Consider the following 20,232-nt stretch of genomic DNA (forward strand, 5'->3'; position numbering starts at 1 on the left):
AACCTTTTGAAACTATGATAAAAAAGTTTAATTTACTATTGTTAATGAAAATGAAAATTGGTAAACAACTTGGAGACTAGCATCACTAACAAGGACAAAGTATTACTGAAAAATTAATCTATCTCCTAAAATTTAATTACCCTCACTGTATGTGTATCTGAGAAAGAGGTGTAGGAAGCGGGGTCTCCAGCAGGAGTGTAACAACCAAATACACTCACTATCTAATGAGAACAAGTACATTTGAAAAGATCTCTGATGAAATGACAAGTGAAGTCTTAACAGGGAAGGGAAAAAAGAGAAAATCACAATTTTATGTGGTACAAATAATTTCTAACAGAATCAGATATCTATGTGGACTTCCTACTCCAAAAATCTTCAAAGGTTTAGCCATGTTCTCTGACAAAGCACTACATTTTGTTCAGCTTTTCCTCAGGTCAAAATTACTTTTTTCTGTCTTCTTGAGCTTGAGAAAATCTCCAAGACAAATGATGACACCAGCTTTATTTTTGTCTTTCAAATGCCATTTGAGCAGATGAGATAAATACGCTACCTTTAAGCATAACTGTGGGGAAAGTCTTGCAATAAGACTCCATAGAACATTATTGTATATTCATATAACTGGGACTCTACCAAACACTTATCATGATTTTTTCCTATAAATCTCAAAATCCTCAAGTGAGGATGATGACTGTATACATACAGCATTTGTATGGAAAAACTAAGCAAGAAAATACTATAATAATCTGGAAACAATTCCTCAATGTGCTGTTCCTTCCAATAACACCACTTGTCTAAAGTGTACTGTGGCAAAGATTGCAGATTATGATTCTATTAAATGTTTGGCTTACTGTGTATTTTTAGAATGAGTAATTCTCTGGGGCTATAAAACAGTAGTACAAACTGGAGGTAATAAAGGACATGAAGTTTCACTTCGTTAGTCAAGTACTCAGCTACATGGTTTTTTTCTGGGATAACAAACATTCGTAGTTTATTAATGTATCCAAGGGTAGCTGCAGAGTTTGCAAGGCATTTCTGCTGAGTAGACTAAATACTCAGGAAATTTGAATGTTTAGGATCAGATCTGCCACGATACATGGGTGTCTGCATTCCTACTTACACACTTAACCTGCGTTTCAGCATCTTTAATGTTCTTCATCTACTGAACTGCCACATAATCCCGGGAGGATCTAAATTTCTCTGGTCTTTATGTGTGAAGATGAGCCACAGCTGGTGAGCTGCTTGAAGGCCCTGCCATGCTTCAAGTGGAACAGGAACTTGATCCCAGGCTGCCAGGTCCCAGCTGAGAGCCCTGACTCTTTGGGTAGTGGCCACTGAGGAGCACATCTTTCTCAGCCTCTCCTGACAATTTTTTTCCATTTGTAGAAACAGTTTCCCTGGAGAGAGGGAGTGAATTCTGGTTCCACACTACTAATACACAGTTTTCCTCATTTTTCAGACAGGAAAATTACATTTCTGCATGTCCAGCTACAAGAGAGGATAAAAATTCCCTGAAACAAGATTCCCAGTTCTGTCCTCTCCATCCTTCTTGTGGCAACTCAGGAAACTCCCTGCTTGTTTCCCAGGATCACTTCCTTCGGTGCCTAACTGTACCACAATGATTAAAAAAAGCCTGGACACCTAACCTGGAACTAAAACCTTGACAGTATGCAGTGCATTTAAGAGACAGGTGGTGTTCACCTCTGCCTTACCTAGTTACTTTAATTGTCATAAACTCCCAAACCCATTAAATTCAAAGACAAAACCTTTTCAATATATTTGAAAGTTCCAGTATTTGTGAGACAGAGGTGAGCAGCACACCACTTAAATATTTAGTTTTGAAAGCACTCTCTGAAAATACATTCAAGAAAAATCACTGGAGAGACCTGTCATGGTTCACCATGCAGACGACAACACTCCTTGGCATTTACCGTCAGACACATGTTTGCAAATTCCTTTGGTAAAAGTAGTGGTAGTAACTGCACCTTTCAGTATTTTCTGCTTTTGGTGGAGTCCTTTTGTCAAATCCCTTATTGTCAAGGGCAAACACTGATCCTATTGAATTTATTGGCTGAACTCTTAATAGCTCCAGAGCAGTGGACAAGAACTTTGCTGGCTCAGGGTCAGTAGTGCTGAATAAGCAAGCGTATTGCCACAGGCAACATTACACGTTCCTCTCCCTCTAATCCAGGCCATAAAAGCAATAGCCATAGGTTTTAATATTTTTTTGTTTGTTTCTTACACCCATAAGTAACTTGCAGAGCACCTAAACTGGCTGGAAACTCAAACAAGGGACTATTGCTCCTTCAAGACTACAAGGTAAACTTTCCTAACATCCCAAAGGGATGTTTCTGGTAGTACTTGAGCAAACTCCTGCACATGGCCAGAAATAAGGACAACATGTACATCACTGGCTGCTTTTTAGTTCCTCATATTTTATGGAAAAAATAGACCAGATTTTGTGTCTGAACTTATTTTCTTACAGTTTATCTTGGTTTACCCATCCAAGTTAAAGGAAAAAAAGGAATAAAATTTCAAGTCTGTGCTGGAGTCATGTGTTGACATGCCATGTCCACCTCATTTCTGTGAGGGGCAGTTGGGCCCTATTCTTCTCTCGAAATCTATAGCTTGTAAGCATTTAAATAAATGCTTAGTCAAAATTCTCAAGCAAAATAATTATTCTATTTCTAAAATAGAGAGTTTTGTATCTTCATAGAGGAAACAGCCTCAAGCTGCACCAGGGGAGATTTAGAATGAATATTGGGAAAAATTTCTTCACCAAAAGAGTTGTCAATCATTGGAACAGGCTTCCCAGGGAAGTGGTTGAGTCACCACCACTGAAGATATTTAGAAGATATGTAGATGTTGCACTTAGGGACATGGTTTAGTGGTGGACTTGGTAGTGTTAGGTTTACAGTTGAACTCTATGATCTTAAAGGTCTTTTCCAACCTAAATGATTCTACAGTTCTATAAGTATGTGCTTATAGAATTGCACTGTGAATACTAATTTGGGTATCTGAAGAGATGTCAATAATACTATTACAAAAAGTTTCGCTATATACCTTTCATCTGTCTATTATTGCCATTTCATCTAATATTACTTTGTTTAATTCCTCAGAATGTGCAAGCAACTAATGTTCAGTTCCTTCTTTATTATTAGCAGAAGAAAGACTTTGTTACAAAATAGTTCTTTTTATCTATGGGTATGACTCTACTCTACTCTCCTAGAAGCAGGTTGTAAACATTCGCAAATAATTCTACCAGCTTAAAATGTTCACATACAGTAATAACACATAATTTTGACTTTCAGCAGAGTATGACCTGTTTTTAAACAATGAAAGATAACAGACAAAAAAATATTTTGAGTGAGAAGACTGACTTCACACACTACTTTAGCATTCAAACTCTTAGAAAGGAAACAAGAATATCACAAAGACAATTTAGAAGGAAGTATAATATTTGATATGAACTACTTGCTAGATAAATCATTTCCTCTGCCTTTCTTATTTTCCTTCTTTACAAGGTGATCTCTTTCTGCAGGAAAGATAACTCAGTTTCAGTCCCGCTCCTATACTACCTTTAAACCAAAGTAGAAGGGTGCAGCCTTGCTTTCAGAGGCTGCAAAGAAACGGAAATTCCTACTATTTTTTCTAAGCAATCTGTAATACTTTCCTTGGTCTCACCATGGCTACAACCTTTATAAATGCGCTATAAAAATAACTAAACTAATTCAGGGGCTTGGTTCCCAAACTTAGTGGATTCCCATCAATCATATTCTGCTTGATGGTAGCTGTGAGACTATTCATCTCCAGAGTGTTACTCAGAAATTGGTGGAAGCAAAATCAATTACATCATTATAGAACGTATTGTTCTATGTACAGACAACTTTATGAGCTCCTTGTGTGACCCGATCATCATCTTTTGTGTCATCGCAAAAATTAGTTTGATAATTATTTACATTCACTATTTTTGACAAAAAATGTTAGAAGAGTTATCACTGTGAGGAGCTTTAATATCATTAGTTATAATGCTGTGACATTTGCCCAAAGTATACATATTCACCCTATGCTTCTCTATAGCTGCAGAACTGTATGGGATAGAAAGTCATAAACCTCAATACGGACAAGGACACAGCCTCTTGCAAAAAGCTGACAACTCAGCACCCCCAGATCGGACAATTCAAAGACAAGAATTTCTTATCTGTCCTTACGTGTGGATGTGTGTGGTAAGTGGTATAACACTACAAAGACTAGAGCCTTTACAGCTACTACACAGTGAAACATTCAAACTGTCTGTCCAAAAGGTAACTCATGCACCAACTCAACAAAGTGAAATTAACACAGGATGCCACTAGGATTAATTTACTGTGCTTTTGCTACTGTAGCTTCATGATTTTCAGCAGCAGTGTTAGTTGAAGTAGCTCTTCTTCAGCTTCTTTCTTAACCCTACAAGTCCTTGTGATCCTTGCACTGCATAGACTACTGCAGATCAGATACCTGGTCAAATTCAAAATAAACTAAAAAGAGTGAATTTCTCAAACAGGCATGAAACCTGTGGTTTAGCAGAGCTAACACACTATCCAAGTGCACTTCTCCATGCCATTGCATTACTCTGCCGGGACATACTACCAGGCTTTCTCATTTGTGGAATGGAAGATGGGTCTTTTGGCCTCTGATATATCAAACTAGTAGATATGGCTACAAAAAAAACCACACTGGTTTTTTTTTTCCCATGTCTGCACCCTGAAGATTAATAATTCAATTGAAGTGACCGGGTGCTTTGCAGGTTTCAGTGGAGCACCGAAGAAATCTTGACTATTTTAAATGATGCACAGTGCAGATTTTTAAAAGTGGGGGTGAAGTGTTTTTTTGTTGGAGTTGTCACCACACCCCACCCCCAAAAAAAAGTCCATGGAAGTCTCATGCAGAACAATTTAGCCCATTTTATTCTTCAATTAAAAATAATTTATCAGCTAATCTTTACTGCACAGAAAATTGAAAACTATCTGGACCAGTTTGTTTTCTGTTGTGTAAGGAAAAGGCTATCATTTTACTTGTCTAAAGAAAGCTATAACCAGATGAGTAAAATGTGTGGAGGAAAAAGCAGGTTAAATGCTAGCATGCTGATGAAATGATATCATCAGGATGAAATGATTATGTGGTCTCCATGAATAGGTGCGCACCCAGCCACTACGACTCTTGGCATTTCCTCAAACTGACCCAAAAGGTTCACGTAGTTATGTCTGTGCTAATCTGCATGATCCTCCCTTGCATGCTGACTTTGCAAGGACAGCTGTATTTCTGCAATCAGTTGAAATGTTTCTTTTGAAATATGGTTATTCAATACATGGTTTTTAATGAGGTATTACTGTAAGGGCTGTACTCTGTAGTCCCCCCTAAGGATAAACTTACTCCAGATGAAAAGGATCATCTGGTTTAAAATGGTTAAAGTTAGATTTTTTTCTGATTTACTTTCAGCTGAGTATAACAGGAGATAAGATGCCTTTTTTAAAACAGGGCCTAATCCTGCAGCCTGCAGAGTCTGATTGAAAGAGTTGTATTTAGCTGAAAAATATGTATTTGTGAACTGTATCCACAAATTCCAGAAAGGCAGACTGAAAATTAAACTGAAATGTTTGGAGATCCCTCACCCAATCAAGCCCCTACAAATCCTGGTGTTGACTTATACCACACTTATCAGACCCACTAAAGTCTGGAATATATGACTGAAAATATCAAGTGAGGAATCTCCTCATGAGATATCTGTTCGAAAACACCATAATGGTATTATAATGTGCCTGCTTTTGTTGTGACATAGAACTGTGACAATTTCAATCAAATGAAAAATGATGTTCAAAGGGAAAATAACCCTCTTATCCAATTCATTATTCTTATAAAAATAAAAAATGTTTTTAAATTTTGTACAAAAATTGAAGTGGAATTGCTCCTCATCACCTCTTCCCTTCTCTACATTTGTTCCTCCCCCACCTGAGCTTTTATAAAAACTATGACATTAACATTACACCAGCTTTCTCTTTTTGTGCTTTCCTGCTCCTAAACTTCCTTAGGACTCAAGAGTGTGTTAGTTTCTTCTACTGTATGTTTCTTTCCCTTATATTAATAGTACTGTCTCTGGAACCAAACAACAACTCTCACCCTTCTTTTACTTGTTCCCATACCATCAATTCCTGAAATATGTTTTGAAACTTTTACTATTTCCTTGACAATTCTCCCACTACAAAATAACTGAATAATTCTGCAAAGAGCAGATTTATAACTCATAAAGACTACAGTGTGCAACTGGCCCAATTATTTTCAGAAAGAGTTTGTATTGTATCTGAAAGGTAATGACTAGTGTATAACCCAAAGCTTTCCTTTCTCTCTGAAAAATCCACACTCAGTGCATTGGAAAGATACAGCTTGACCTTCTTCCTTCAGGAAAACTGCATATGATTTGATTATGGAAGCTTTTCAGAGGTGGGAATGTTAAAAGAATTGTTTCAGTCTGCATTTATATAACCAGAGCTCCTGTTTCATATGTTTAAATAATTGTAAAAGCACAAAAATAATTATCTGAATAAAAAGTCTATAATGGTAGTTATTTCCCAATGTTTTATAATCCATTGCTTCTGTACACTCACTGAAAAGTAATGCTGATGTAACTCCTTCAGAAAAGTACAATACAGCATTTTCTGCTTGATTCCAGCAATGATTTTAATACAGCTGCTCTTGCTATATCTACTATGTTTAGTTACAGTAGCCATGAAAACCTCAAAATGGGTATAAAGTTTTGCAGCTTCAGCATATTACAAGTTTAACAGTCTCTGGGAATGATGAGCCATCTACTTTATGGTAGTACACAAACTGCTGGAGCCTAAAATCAGAAAATTCTTTTGTTGGGTCAAACATTACTATTATTATTAATATTTTTAAACCCAAATAAATTGAATAGCATATCAAAATTTTGGTATGGCGTTTGGAATGGTAAATGGTGGAATATTTTGCTTTACGTAAATACCTAGGATTAAAACCTATGTTTTCTAATGAGGCTTTTTCCTGAGTAAGCCAGATCAGACTCAGAATTAATATTTATTTCTTTCTTGTACTTTCCAGCACCCCAAAGAAGTCAAGACAGACATACAAGCTTAGGCAAAGCACAAAAAGAAAAAAATTTACAGGGGATTATCAGCTAATCTTTTCTGACTTGATATCCATGTCAATACCTGGCTCTGATTAAAAGTTTTCAGGTATTCTAGCAGAGCCCTAAAATTGAGACTTTTTTAGTAAAGCAGATCCAGAGCTCAGACCCAGCACTAAGAACATCCAGCTATCAACCCCTTGCATATCTTAAAGGAAAGAGAGTGAGAGAAAAGGAAAGAACCTTCATGCACTGAGATTTACTGAAAATGTATGCTTTTTAAGTTTAATTTCATTAAAACATTTTTTCAAAACATATTTTTTTTTGCTATTATCTCTTTCTTCTATCTTTATAGAGAAGAAAGTCATAAAATGAAAAGAATAGAACAAGGAAATCCTACTATCTCATGGCTCTGTAGCATTTGTTTTAAAAACAAGAACATTTACCCAACTCCAAATGGACAATTAGTTAAAATTTGAAAAACTCTGGATCAACCTGCTTGTCCACCTGGGATGAAATGGAAATCAAATGAGAGAAAATCAGGTCAACAAAAAAAACTTCCTTTTGCTCTGGAACAGTCTAACACAATGAAATTGATATTCGGAAGTATAGTATTACATAGTCTTTTTAAAGAGAGATTTAAACTTATCAAAACAAATTAGAGCAGGAAAATATTTTAATAAAGACAAAATCCATGAAAGTTTTGAAACCGACTTCATGCCACAAGCTACCGTGTGAACGTGAGATCAATGGAAATAGCAGAAAGGTAAACTGCATCATATTGACAATCATATTGACAGTAAGATGAAAGAAATTCATAGCACAACTTGCTCCATAGTAATTAATGTTTTTCTATGTCTAGACCATCTTTCTACCATTTTTTCCTATACGCCATGCATATTTTACTTAAACAAATGCAGTCTAGACCCATCTTTAAATACTATGTTTGGGAAAACCCCAGTTAGTATATCCAAAAGCTGACTTAGGCACTTCTCTGGTTTAGGAGCTAAGGTTTGAAAGCACTGGCCTTTTAACCCGGTCTCTCAATACACATAGGACAAGTTCCTCATATTTCTTCTCACAACAGACAATGTTCTTAGTACTCATGGTATCTAGAAAGAGAAAAAATAGCTAAATCCTTTTAGTGTAAGCATTTAGATAACCAGGTGTTAATATGAAATATTTAACAGCAAGATTCTCCAAATGAATCAGAAAATACACTGACAGATAATCTAACCAACCTTAAATTTAAGATATGATTGAAATCTAGTGTGTTCAGTATAACAATCTGGTAAAAATGGGTCTGAATGGAAATTAAGAAACAATGCTTTAGCCAGTTCATTTTCATAGAATCATAAGACCCTTCCAGATATTCTGGATATATAATTAAACAGAACCAGGACAGCATGGAACTATATTTAATAGAGAGGACTTAAAATAAAATTCACCTGCATGTAACTGAACACAAAACAACTTCCAGCACCTCTTACTGAAACCAAAGTAGTTTTTCCTTTCTTGGCTTCAGAAGAGCAACTGTGCTTCCCTGTAGTTAGCACAACTAAGTTATACTCCTCAGAGGAAGGATGAGAAATAGATTCCCATGGGACCCACCTCTCTTCTAGACCGTATCTTGCTTTAATTATGATTCAATTCAAAAGCATATCCAAATAACGTATCTTGGCAAAATGAAGATGTTTTACTCACTACAAAGGACTGTATAAACCTTCTGGCACTCAAAAAATTCACTCCTATCAGGACATGAAAAGTTGGAAATGCGGGAGTTGGGGTAAAGTCAGTCATCCTTTCCACTGAGTTTGCAATGATTATGACTTGGATACATTCCAGGTTTACTTAATAATATTAAATAATAATATGGAATAGCATTCTTCCCCTCACAAATGGCCAGTCATCGTTCAAAATTTAGAAAAACCAAATAAACCTGATCAAGACATTTTGGAGGGGGAGCAGTCTCTGCTGCTTCACCTGAAAAAGTGAGGAAAGAAGGGGGAGCTATGAAGACTGTCCAGCCTAATATTTCTGGGGTTGGTAAGGGAAATTTTGAAACTGTTCTACCTCATTCCATATGTCAGTTGGACTCAAAACACCATTGAGCAGATGAGAGTAACTACAGCAACGGCAGCTCATACCTCATCCTGTACTAAGACCTTTGATATGGGAAAGTAAGATGAGATGTCACAGATCTGGTTGTCCCCCATGACCAGGATTTAACTCTTTTTGTTGATGGAGTGACATACAAGGACCTGAGTAAACTAGAGAAACAGATCAAGTATTTTCACTTTGCTGTGTATAGAAGAGAGCTTTTAGGACTCAAGAATCTGCATTTGAACTCCACTCTTCCTCTTCTTTCAGTTCAGAAGACATTTACAGTTCTCAGTTACAAGAATGAAAACACATGGCTGGGGTCTGAGGCCGTATCTTGCCAGGATGGACATTCAGTGGGCTGGCTAGAGACATCGTCTTATCCATACATAGAGAAAAGTACCTGTATGTATATGTGTTATCATTTGTCTCTGTGTGTGTGAAAATTTCACTTCCTCTCCCAGGTTACAATACTCATGGATTTAAAAACAACATTCTCGCAAAAACTCTTCAGCACGGTTTCTTGGTAGAAACAGTTCCCTAAATATTTTGCTTTGGAAAATGTATTGAGTTAAGGATTGCCATTCTAACACACATTGAGACCAATTTGGTTGAAAAGGTTATGCGCTACACTTTTATCAAATCATTGATGCATGCTGCTGCAAAATTGGCTAGATAAAATCCTAGCAAATTCCCCCAAATTTTTTTTTCCCCTTGACATTAAGTAATCTATTTTATATGGCTTATGATACGGTCTTATGAAATACAGCGAACACTTTTAAGATGCATTAATTTTGCTTTACATAAGAAAACCGTGTGATGTTGAACAAAATAATTGGGATAACATTTAACAACACTTAAGTTTCTGATGATTTATGTTTTTTGAGGAATCCAGCAAAACAAGGAGGGGACCCAAATGTATGTTTGTAGACTATGTCATTTTCAATTTATTAACAAGTAGGAAGCAAGCGAAAAGGATTATATGTTTTCCTTCCCCCAGGCTCTTTCAGGAAGGCAAACTCCCAAAATGGTTGGAAAAGTTCCAGAAGAGGAGTTGAGTTTTCTGTCTTTCTGAAATTGGGATGAGGCAACTGGCAGGGCTCTGTGCCAAAAAGGTGTTGGCTGCCATCATGGCTGTACCCAATGAGGGCTTAGAAGAACAGGAAAGTGTTTCTATTTATTTTTAGTTGTTTTCTTACTCCTTCTTCTTTTGAAGAAATTCTTATAAAAACGTTTATCTTGTCATCATGTGTAAATTATGTAGTATATTTTCAGTATTAGAGGGTTATGTCCACCCCACTGTGGGTTATATATCAAGATTCCTGCAGCTGTTCTGAAAAGTATTTTACTCTGAAGATACTCCAAAGTTCTGGTTGACTTAAATTTGGAATAAGGATTTTGCCATTATATGCTTTATGAGAGGGAGGCTGGTAAATGTCTGGACTTTGGAACTGACTTTGTGATATTTGGACTGCACATACACATCATGTGGTGAATTAGCATGTGGTGTTCTTATGCAAACAATAAAAACAAAACAAAGAAAGAATTAAAAGTGCATTTAAGAAAATTAGTTTCAGCATATGACTAAAACAATCCCATAATAGCAACAACTTTGCGGTAAAGGTACATACTTGCCAAAAATATCTGCTAGTGTGGAAGCCTAGTACTCAAACCCCTCAATTTAGCAGTAGTAGAGAAGCTGTTACTTAGTTAACATCAAGTATCATGAAGAAAAATTAAATGCAGTCTGGAGACTGCACTTAAGAGCAAGATACAGTAGTCAAACCTATCCAGGCAAAACCTTGCTCCCATTTTCAGCTGTGTAGAACACTTTGTATGACTTTGGACTTACACCAGTCTAAACTGGAAAAATTTGGCCCGAAATGTACCTACAGACAAAAAAAAATAAAATAAAAAAAAATTAACAATCCTAAAATTTAAGAATTATAGACATTAAAATATGTTCACCTGCAAAGTTCTTTATTTCAGCCAATTGATATTTCCCTTCAGCAACTGCAATGCCCAGCCAGCTGAGCCCCCAAGAAAATCTACGCTTAAAGGCAGTGACAAGAATGGGTTTTCTTACTGGAGGCAAGATACACAATTCTATGATTTTTAATACTGATCCCTTAAATGTTAATAACTTCTGTTATTTACCTCAGTTGAACTGAGATTTGGATCCTACTGCAAAACAGATAACAGACAACCAGAGAAAGTAGCTTGCCTAAATCATAACTGAGGGCATAGATCGTAAAGAAGTTATTGTCTGCAAATTTTTAGTAGTTGGCTTTCTTTCAGATCAAAGGGTTTCAGTTCTTAGAACCACTTATATTGGAGATTACATCTGTTCTTCCTGGACTTTTCCTAGAGGGGAAGGGTTTTCCCCAGTGCACTTGGTCAATCTTTCATCTACTGTGTATGATCTGTACAAATACAGTAGTTCACGCCAACAAAAACAAACAAATAAATAAATAAATGATTGAACTTTAGTAAGGCTGTATTATTTGTCACACTTATACAGTTCTGCAGCTAGAACCAATCAACCACTGTGAAATATTTTCCACCAGTGTTAACTCAGATTTTTAGCGATACATATTTCAGCTTAGCTTTTCCCAAGTTAATGAAATTAAGTTTATCATCAGGAATAGGGATTTAATCAATATAAGCACACTTCAGAAAGTGTTTACTGGAAGGCATGTTTACATCTGTCTTCTGCAAGCTTCCAGCTAAGAATTATTACATATGTTCAATCAGGACAAAGAAACATAACATGCAAACTAACTGGCTGATCACAGACTGTTGCCTTTCGAATGGCAATCGGCAAAACCAGGCAGCTGACCAGTGGGCTAAAAAAAAACCTCACCAAGAATATTCAACAAACAATTCTGCGCAGTGAATACACTTGAAGAAACTGAATTATTTATCAACAATTCATGGTAAAGAAGGAAAATTTTGTGAATTTCTGCTCAAAAATGTTTTAGAGTACTGCAAGCAAACATTTAAATATGATACATTTACTGTTGAAAAGAAATACAATTAAAATGGATGGCTAATGATAGGAATTTCAGAGATACTAAAAAATCTGATCAATCAGCATGAGACAGTTTTATAGGGTAACAAAATCTAATTTCTTATCAGAAAAACCAAAAAAGATACCTGAAACTGAAAAAAATAAGGAAAGTAAGGATAAAGATTATTTTTTAATTGCTTAGGATGCCTTGCTCTCTTATCTTGCTCTTCTACTCCAGGGATATATTGTAACGTATATGAACCAACAATTCTAGCACGTATTTCAATAACAGATTACTGTGATCTAATAAGGTTAATTTAAACAATTTTTGGCAAGTCTCCATAGATTCAGCATTGGATTCCTTTTTTTTCCTCTCTTAATAATAAGAAATACTGTCAAACAAGGATTCACACGCAAAACTGCAATAGGGTTTTCAAACCCAAGGATTTAAAAACCATGTTATTTGCAAGATTTAGCCAGGGCTAATAAAAACTTCAGATTGACTCATTTTATTTACAGGGTCGGGTCAGTTTTTCAAATCTGTCATGAAGCATTGTGTTAGAAAGAAAGATTATACATAGAAAAACACGTATTAAGATAATATAAATGCTGCCAGTTACAGCAAGTCTATCATAGCTGCAGTTACAGAGTTGCAGATGATGGATGGGTAGAACTGCATCTTCTTTACTATTGGATCTTCCCGAGGGTCTCTACTGGCTTTACGCAAGCTCAAGAAAGACCAGAGAAAGAATAAAGTGGTGTAAAGGTAGTTTCAAACCACTTTAGGAAGTTGGGGCGGGGCGGGGGGGAAGGGAACGAAATAGGAAATAAATAGGAAATGCTTCCCTCTTAATCGGTTACCTCCTGCAATGTTTATGTTGTTAAATATCCACAGTTCACAAGGTAAGGAGAACCTTGCTTCTTACTGTAAGAAAAATACCAGGAACAATCTCCCCCTCAGTTTCGTTTTCTATAAGAAACACAGTTTGACTGTGTCTTTTATCAGCTCCATCTTAGGCTTGACATTTGGGGTATGGGTATGTATATAAATAAAAAACACTGGAAACAAAACAGATTTGACACTGCAATTCAGAAACATTCCCATGCTGGCTGCTCCACTTATGTGCTGAAAAGCTCTTACAGAAAATGTTTTGATGTGCGTCTTTATATCCTCAAGAATGTCTTCCTCCAACGGTTCATATGTCTCTGGTGTAGATTAGTTATGGACCTTTCACGCTGATGAGGTAATCCCCTTAATGTACTATACACCATAGGATATCCTCCTCCTCTGTTTCATGTTCTGACATTGCCAAAGGTCAGGAAAGTGTTTCATGTGGTGCTAGACCCTATTTAAATGGGAAATTACAAGAACAGATCAAAATTTATTTTTCTGGGTTTCCAAGGGTAGTACAAGAAGCCTAGGTAAAAAAAAAAAAAAATTAAAAATAAAAAAAAATATTGAGTGTACCTTGTATTGAAAGTAGAGTCATAGTTCTCCTCAGAATTTGATATCAACCTCTAAAGATTTATTTCCAATATAGTGATTGGTAACACAGTGGTACTGATACAGTAAAATGAGATCCGTACTGTAACTGCTAAGAATTTTACTCATAGAAAATGTAGACTTCACATCAAACAGTAACATCATAAAAATAATTTATGTTGAATGCAAAAATTACTGCTCTAAACACATGATTTTTATTAGAAGTATACTTCCTCTGTAACAGAGGCATGTAAAAATTAAATTAACTCAGAAATAAAGATATTTTGTTACGCAAATTATGTCTCAAACATGGTCCACATTTCTTTTCAAGAGGGATGCAGACAAGAATTAAATTTACTAAGCTCTAAAAATATTATACACAAGCTTTTTAACAAACATTATAATTATACATGGAATTTGCAAGAGAAAAAGTGAAAAAAGTTGGTATTTCAAAAGTGTTTCTTTACTGTTAGAAGTATTTTTCCTGTTTGTACAATAACTTCATTTTATTTTTTTAACAAACTGATATTACTACAGTTTATAAAGTCCTAGATGTGGTACAGCTTTAGACATTAAGCTTCTAATCTAGTTTTCTCAAAAGAATATGTATTCCTTAGAAAAAAAAATAAAGAAAATGAAACAATGTTTTTCAACCAATAATTAACACAGTAAAGAAGAAATGAAATTGTCTTTATTCATGTTTACATTGGATCTGATGCTTTTCTCTCTTTTGTTAATAATAATTAAAAAAAATGTTGGGTTGGTTGTTTTTTTTTTTGGGGGGGGGGGGGGGGGGGAGGGCAGGGAAATTTCCACAATTTTTAAGCAAAAGCAACAGCACTGCTAATGATGCTAATGAAGGCTCATCTTGTGAATTATCTCCCCAAAGGAGCATCTAAATTTAATAAGGAACATGGAGTATTTGCTTCATCTATTCTTTCAACTCTTTAAAGCCTGGTACCTGTTAGCTTGGTATTTATTATTGCTTAGGTTCCAGCGTCAACGGTCTGTGACACTGCAACCATCCTCTCCCTCTCTTCCCTTAGCATTGAAGTTAGGGGTTGGAAAAGGAGGAACAGAAAATACTTGGAAGAAACTGCTTAATCTTAAAAATTAAGAATATTAGGAATGTTATGGAAACTGGAAGATTTCTCTGGGAGATGAGTCATAATTGGATTTTCATGCTCGAATAAAGGCATACAGTATCAAATACTTTGTAAAAAACCTTTAAAATATCTAGTAGTCCCTGTAGTTGGCAAAAAAAAAAAAAAAAAACCAACAACAACAGAACACCTAAAAAAAAGAACAAAAAAAAATAATCTAACAAAAATCCTCTCCTGGATTCTCAGCTGGACAGTAGCTTGATATTGATGGGTTCTTCAGAGAATAGAACATAGCCCCAAGTAGTCTAAGTTCCATCTGGGGTTTTATACATTAGAAAATATCAGCCAGAGTTTCTGAACTGTAAAAAAAAAAAACCAAACTAATTTTTTAAAAAGTTGTATACATAAAATCCAATACATACAGAGAAGGTCTTTACACATCATAACAAATGTTTTAAACTACTGTTAGTAGAGACAAAACAATACTCTCTTGGTAAATCACCAAATTTCTATGACATCGTTTGAGAGATGCACAGCCTTCTGCTTCACCAGGAACTTCACCAAAAAAAAAATAAAAGCCATTAGAAGAGCTTTCCTTGGGAAAGGAGTATCCAGCTTACCCCATCCTCTTCCCTTGTGAATGAAAGTGGGCAAGCAAGAAGCAGGAAAAAAACATGTTAGCAGAAATATCCAAGGTACAATTCAGGTCAATACACAAAAGTTTGTTTTGGAGAAGTTCAATGTAATTAAGCATCCATCCTACCCAAGTAAAGATGATTTGGAAAGGTGTTTTCTTTTTATTTCCAGGAAAACCTTGCAAAAGATTCTAGGTTCATGAGAATAATATGCCAAAGTAAAACTGCTGTGCTTGCAGCTCATACTATGTTTTTAATATTGTCTATTCTTCCAACTCGGCTATAGTTGCACTGTTTAGCAAATAAGTTCAACGTAAGGCATGGTGAAGTTGAACAATAAAATTTGTGTTTGTAGGTACAAAACTATAGTACAATTAACACAACTAACACCTTTTCAAGCCAGTAAGGTATTCCATAGATTGTTGAGACAACTTCAAAAATTGCAGTCAACAAACAGTGTCATTAAACCCTAGGTCCTACTTTCCCAACCTTACAATGTTTATGCTTATGCAACATATATGCAGAAATATTTCAGTGACCAGGGAAATGTAAGCAACGATATTTCAAAATCTTTTATAAGGGCTACTAGCTCCTATGCTTGGCTTCTCCCTGAAGATTAATGTTTTTGTGGAATTTAATATTTGAATTTTACTTACAAATTAGGATAACTTAAATAAAATATTCTGTATTAATGTCCACAAAAGCACAGAACAACCTACAGGAAAGGTTAGAAAAAGAAAATTCTCCAGAGCAGCCCTGCTATAGAATCATATGGAAAGACACCAGGGCCATTCCAGTACTGATGTTCCAAGAAATTCCCCCAGAATGTCATGGATACAGCACTGTGTTTTCCAAGACTGGATACTTGCCCGAAGCAGAGTCTCACCTCACAGACCCATGGCACACATAGCACACACCACAGAGCCACAGTAGCTGAGACCAGGGAAAGTACCATGTTCTGCCTTGACTGTGAGACTGAAGCTTTCATCTGCAAAGGTATCTTCTGAGACTGGTGGATTCAAACTAATTTCAGATCATTTGTCTGCAAGACATTGTATAAACCTGAAATAATACCAGTGATGGGGCTAGATTGTGGGGGTTTTTTTCAAGTTTGGAACCATTCTTAGCCAACTGTTCCTTCTCTCCTTCCCATTTTACAAATTTCAGTCAAAGAGAGGAAAAGAAAGCTTCACCTAGCTGTTGATGGCTCCTTTGAAGCTTTTTCTTTAAATTCTCTTGAACTCAGTATACATTTCAAAGCCAACAGACTGCTGAAGGATTCTCACACTAACTACAGTGCCTACTCATCAAGTTCACTATCTTCAGTAACTTTCCTTGTTTCCACTAAAAAGCAAACATCACTGCCACCCCCCAAAAAAACAACCCCACAAACTAACCTAAAAAAACCCACAAGTAGTAATGAAGAAGGACTCTCATTCTGAAATCCGTAGCTGCATATATACATATATATATATAAATATATTTAAAGACTTACTAACATATGACAAACAAATATAAGCGAACAACCCGTTGGCCATTTAAGCGTTTAAATGAAAAATGAGTTATTGCCCAAATTCACATAAAGAATACTAACATGCCTTCAAAGAAAATTGATAGTTAATCCATTCTTTTGGCAGTAGTGGATTTTCAAATGTTGCAGCCCTAAATTAAAACTTCAGTATGTTCTCCAGTCTTATCCAACAAAAGGAAAGGGAAACAATAATGAAGACAAAAAACTAAGCAAGATTAATTTCTTTTGTCCACTTCTGAACTTGAATTTTCAAGGTTTCTTCATGTGAATTTGTGGAAAGAAAACTTTCAGGATAGGCAACAGGAGAAGTACCATCAAAATTAATTACCATGTGGAACCCCAATGACAATTTTGGAAGATATCCCATACACCAGAAAACTTTAATTAAGCTGAAGTTAAGGTTGAACAGACACAGCGCCAACTATTGAAACAAGTTTCAGAAGAGCATTGTTACTTAGACTATATGAAAACTACTGTCCTCCTTCCCCCAAAACCCAACCCTTTAAGTCTGGAAATTGCAGAAACCCACAATTAAACTTCAATATGAAAAACAAATTGTGAAACTACAGAAACAGAGATAAGGTTGGCCAAACAATCATTTGCTATGCCATACCTTTCCCTTTTCCTTACAAGACTCCCCTCTCTTTAAAAAAAAAAAAAAAAAAAAAAATTAGGGTCTGTCTATAACTCATTTTTAATTGCTAACTGACCTCCAGAAATCAGTAATACTTAAACAGCTGACTAATTTTGGAAACGGTATTGTTTTCACTCCTCAGAGTAAATTATGTGTGTACAAACTAGAGAATAAATAATTTAAATAAGTTTAAATGTAACCCATCACCAGTATGTTAACTTTAGCTTTTACTCTATCAGTACCATGCACCACCTAGGACTAGAGGCTTCCTCGTACTAAGTTTTCAGCTATGTAACAGAATTTTAAAGACTGGCTTAATTTACTTGAATGTTTTCCCTTATCTGGTTTATTATAAAACTTGAGCAAATCTTACTCAAACTGATTACAGTTACATATTCTAATCTGCAAGTGTACTTACCTGAAGTTAAACAAATGAAAAAAAAAAATCACATTAGGCTGTCACTTTTAGAGGTTAGCACAAATACGCTTAGACCAACTTAAACCTGATATAAGGGATTAGAACCTCCAGATAATCCAACCCTATTCCTTATTATAATGTAATTTTTGATTCTGTTCAATTGCCCAAATATGTAGCTTTCTGTGCTTTCTACACACTTACGTAACAAAACAGGAGTCTGTGTTCCTGTAGAGACTGACCTAGTGCTAGAAGGTTAAAAGCAAGCCATTCCTGTAGGAAGTGCTCTTGGTTTTAACTGCTGCGATTGCATTATCACCCAGTAGTAAGGCTGTGCCTACATGTCTTTTGTAAACCAGAAGTAATTTTAGAGCTGTTTAGGCATTCTACGCTCTACCAAGTTCTCCACGCACTGAAATCATTCCCCCAGGAAAGCGACCTTCTCAGTAAGAAACTTGATCTCACAGGTATCAAGTGACCTGAAAAGATCTTTCAGCAGTTTGGTCAGCATGACATTAATAACCCAGCCCACAGGAGGATATTATGTACCAAAGCCTGTGTGAATTTGTTGAATGTGGACTGCAAAGAAACTGACATACCCCCAACATTGTTCAGCAAATAGTAGATGAATGAATTCCAACTATGTCTGCAGAACCAGAAGCTGTCAGGTGGGAAGACTCTTCACCAACTTCCTCAAGAACTTGCAATTCTGTATGTAACACAACTAAAATGCTGTCAGCATCTTCTCAGCCCAGAACTGAAACTACTCAAACATGTAAGAAGTTTGTTCTATTATGCTCTTATCATATGTGAGTAGGCTACCACAGCAGCTACAAGTACAGTACCACTAAAACATATCAAGGAATCTATATTCCAATACTTACATATATAGTATATTGAAATGAAAAAAAAAATATACACAGTGCTGTGAAACAATATGAACAACTCAATTTTACAGCTCTGGAAAATGTAATTTTGCTTTACTGTAAGCAGCACTTTTATTTGAAATATATGTCACACCTAAATATATACCCATAAGTCACCTCAAAACCCTATGTATTTAGTAGTTACAATGTCCTGTCATTAGTTGTTCTAAGCAGATAAACAGCAATTCAACCAATGTGAGCTACATATTTTATCATTAAGGTTGCAATATAAGCCCATGTCCTGTACAAAAAATCTCCTGCATAAAACTGCTCATAGAACACACTAGTTTTTAAAAACAAGGCTATGCTGTACAAATAAATATAAACCTAGAACTAAGAAAACTATCCGATGCTGAAACACTGAGCTTCGAAGAAAAATCTTCGCAATGCATCAAAGCCTCACATATCTGACTTTCACCCTCTCAGCATGGATCAGCAGAATACCCTTTTTTGATGTGAATGAGATTTTTTTTTTTCTTTTTTTTTTTTTAAACTTTAATTGCCCTACATTTGTCAGCAGCACAGGTTTGGCGGTCTTAAAGAATCTGGAAGTGTCACTTTTTAGTAGGAATAAACAGAATGTTTTCTTTAATAGGAAGTCACTGCAGGGAAGAAAATGACAGTTTTTGCTCTATCCCCACCTTATGGCTAGAAAAAGAATTTTCCTATCACAGCATATATATTTCTGATTTTTTTCCTTTACTTTATCACTATAGACAAAGAATATGTCCTATTTGTATCTATTTGTATTATGCAACTTAAGGTGGTTTTTTTTTTTAGCAATCATGCATTCCCCCACATACAAGCACAATGAAACTCCAAAGCGTAAGTGTCCTCTCTACCACCTGTATTGATTTTCTGAATCAAAACAGCAGACTTAATAATCCAACATAGCTTTAGATTCAGACAGGACAGTAATTATTTGGGCCCTAACCCACAACATCATACAGGTTGATATATTCCTGTTGACTCCATTAGGAGTTAAACAGCTAGATCTCTCCATGGATCTACCTTCACTGATATACCATTCTTAATATTCACATTTTAAAAAAATACTTTTAAATCTAGGAATCAGGTGATTTATACCACTCAGAAAATATTAAACTTACACATCCTACAAAATAAAAGGGTGCATGAATCTGGTTTTAAAGTTTTCACAACTATCTTCTCTCTTCACTTGCAAGAAAAATGATGTGACCATGAGAGCTAGAATTGTCCATACTCCTCATAAGACTTACTTAAGTTGGCAAATAGCAGATC

Source organism: Falco cherrug, chromosome 6 (genome assembly GCF_023634085.1).
Source record: "Falco cherrug isolate bFalChe1 chromosome 6, bFalChe1.pri, whole genome shotgun sequence".
Classification (NCBI taxonomy): domain Eukaryota; kingdom Metazoa; phylum Chordata; class Aves; order Falconiformes; family Falconidae; genus Falco; species Falco cherrug.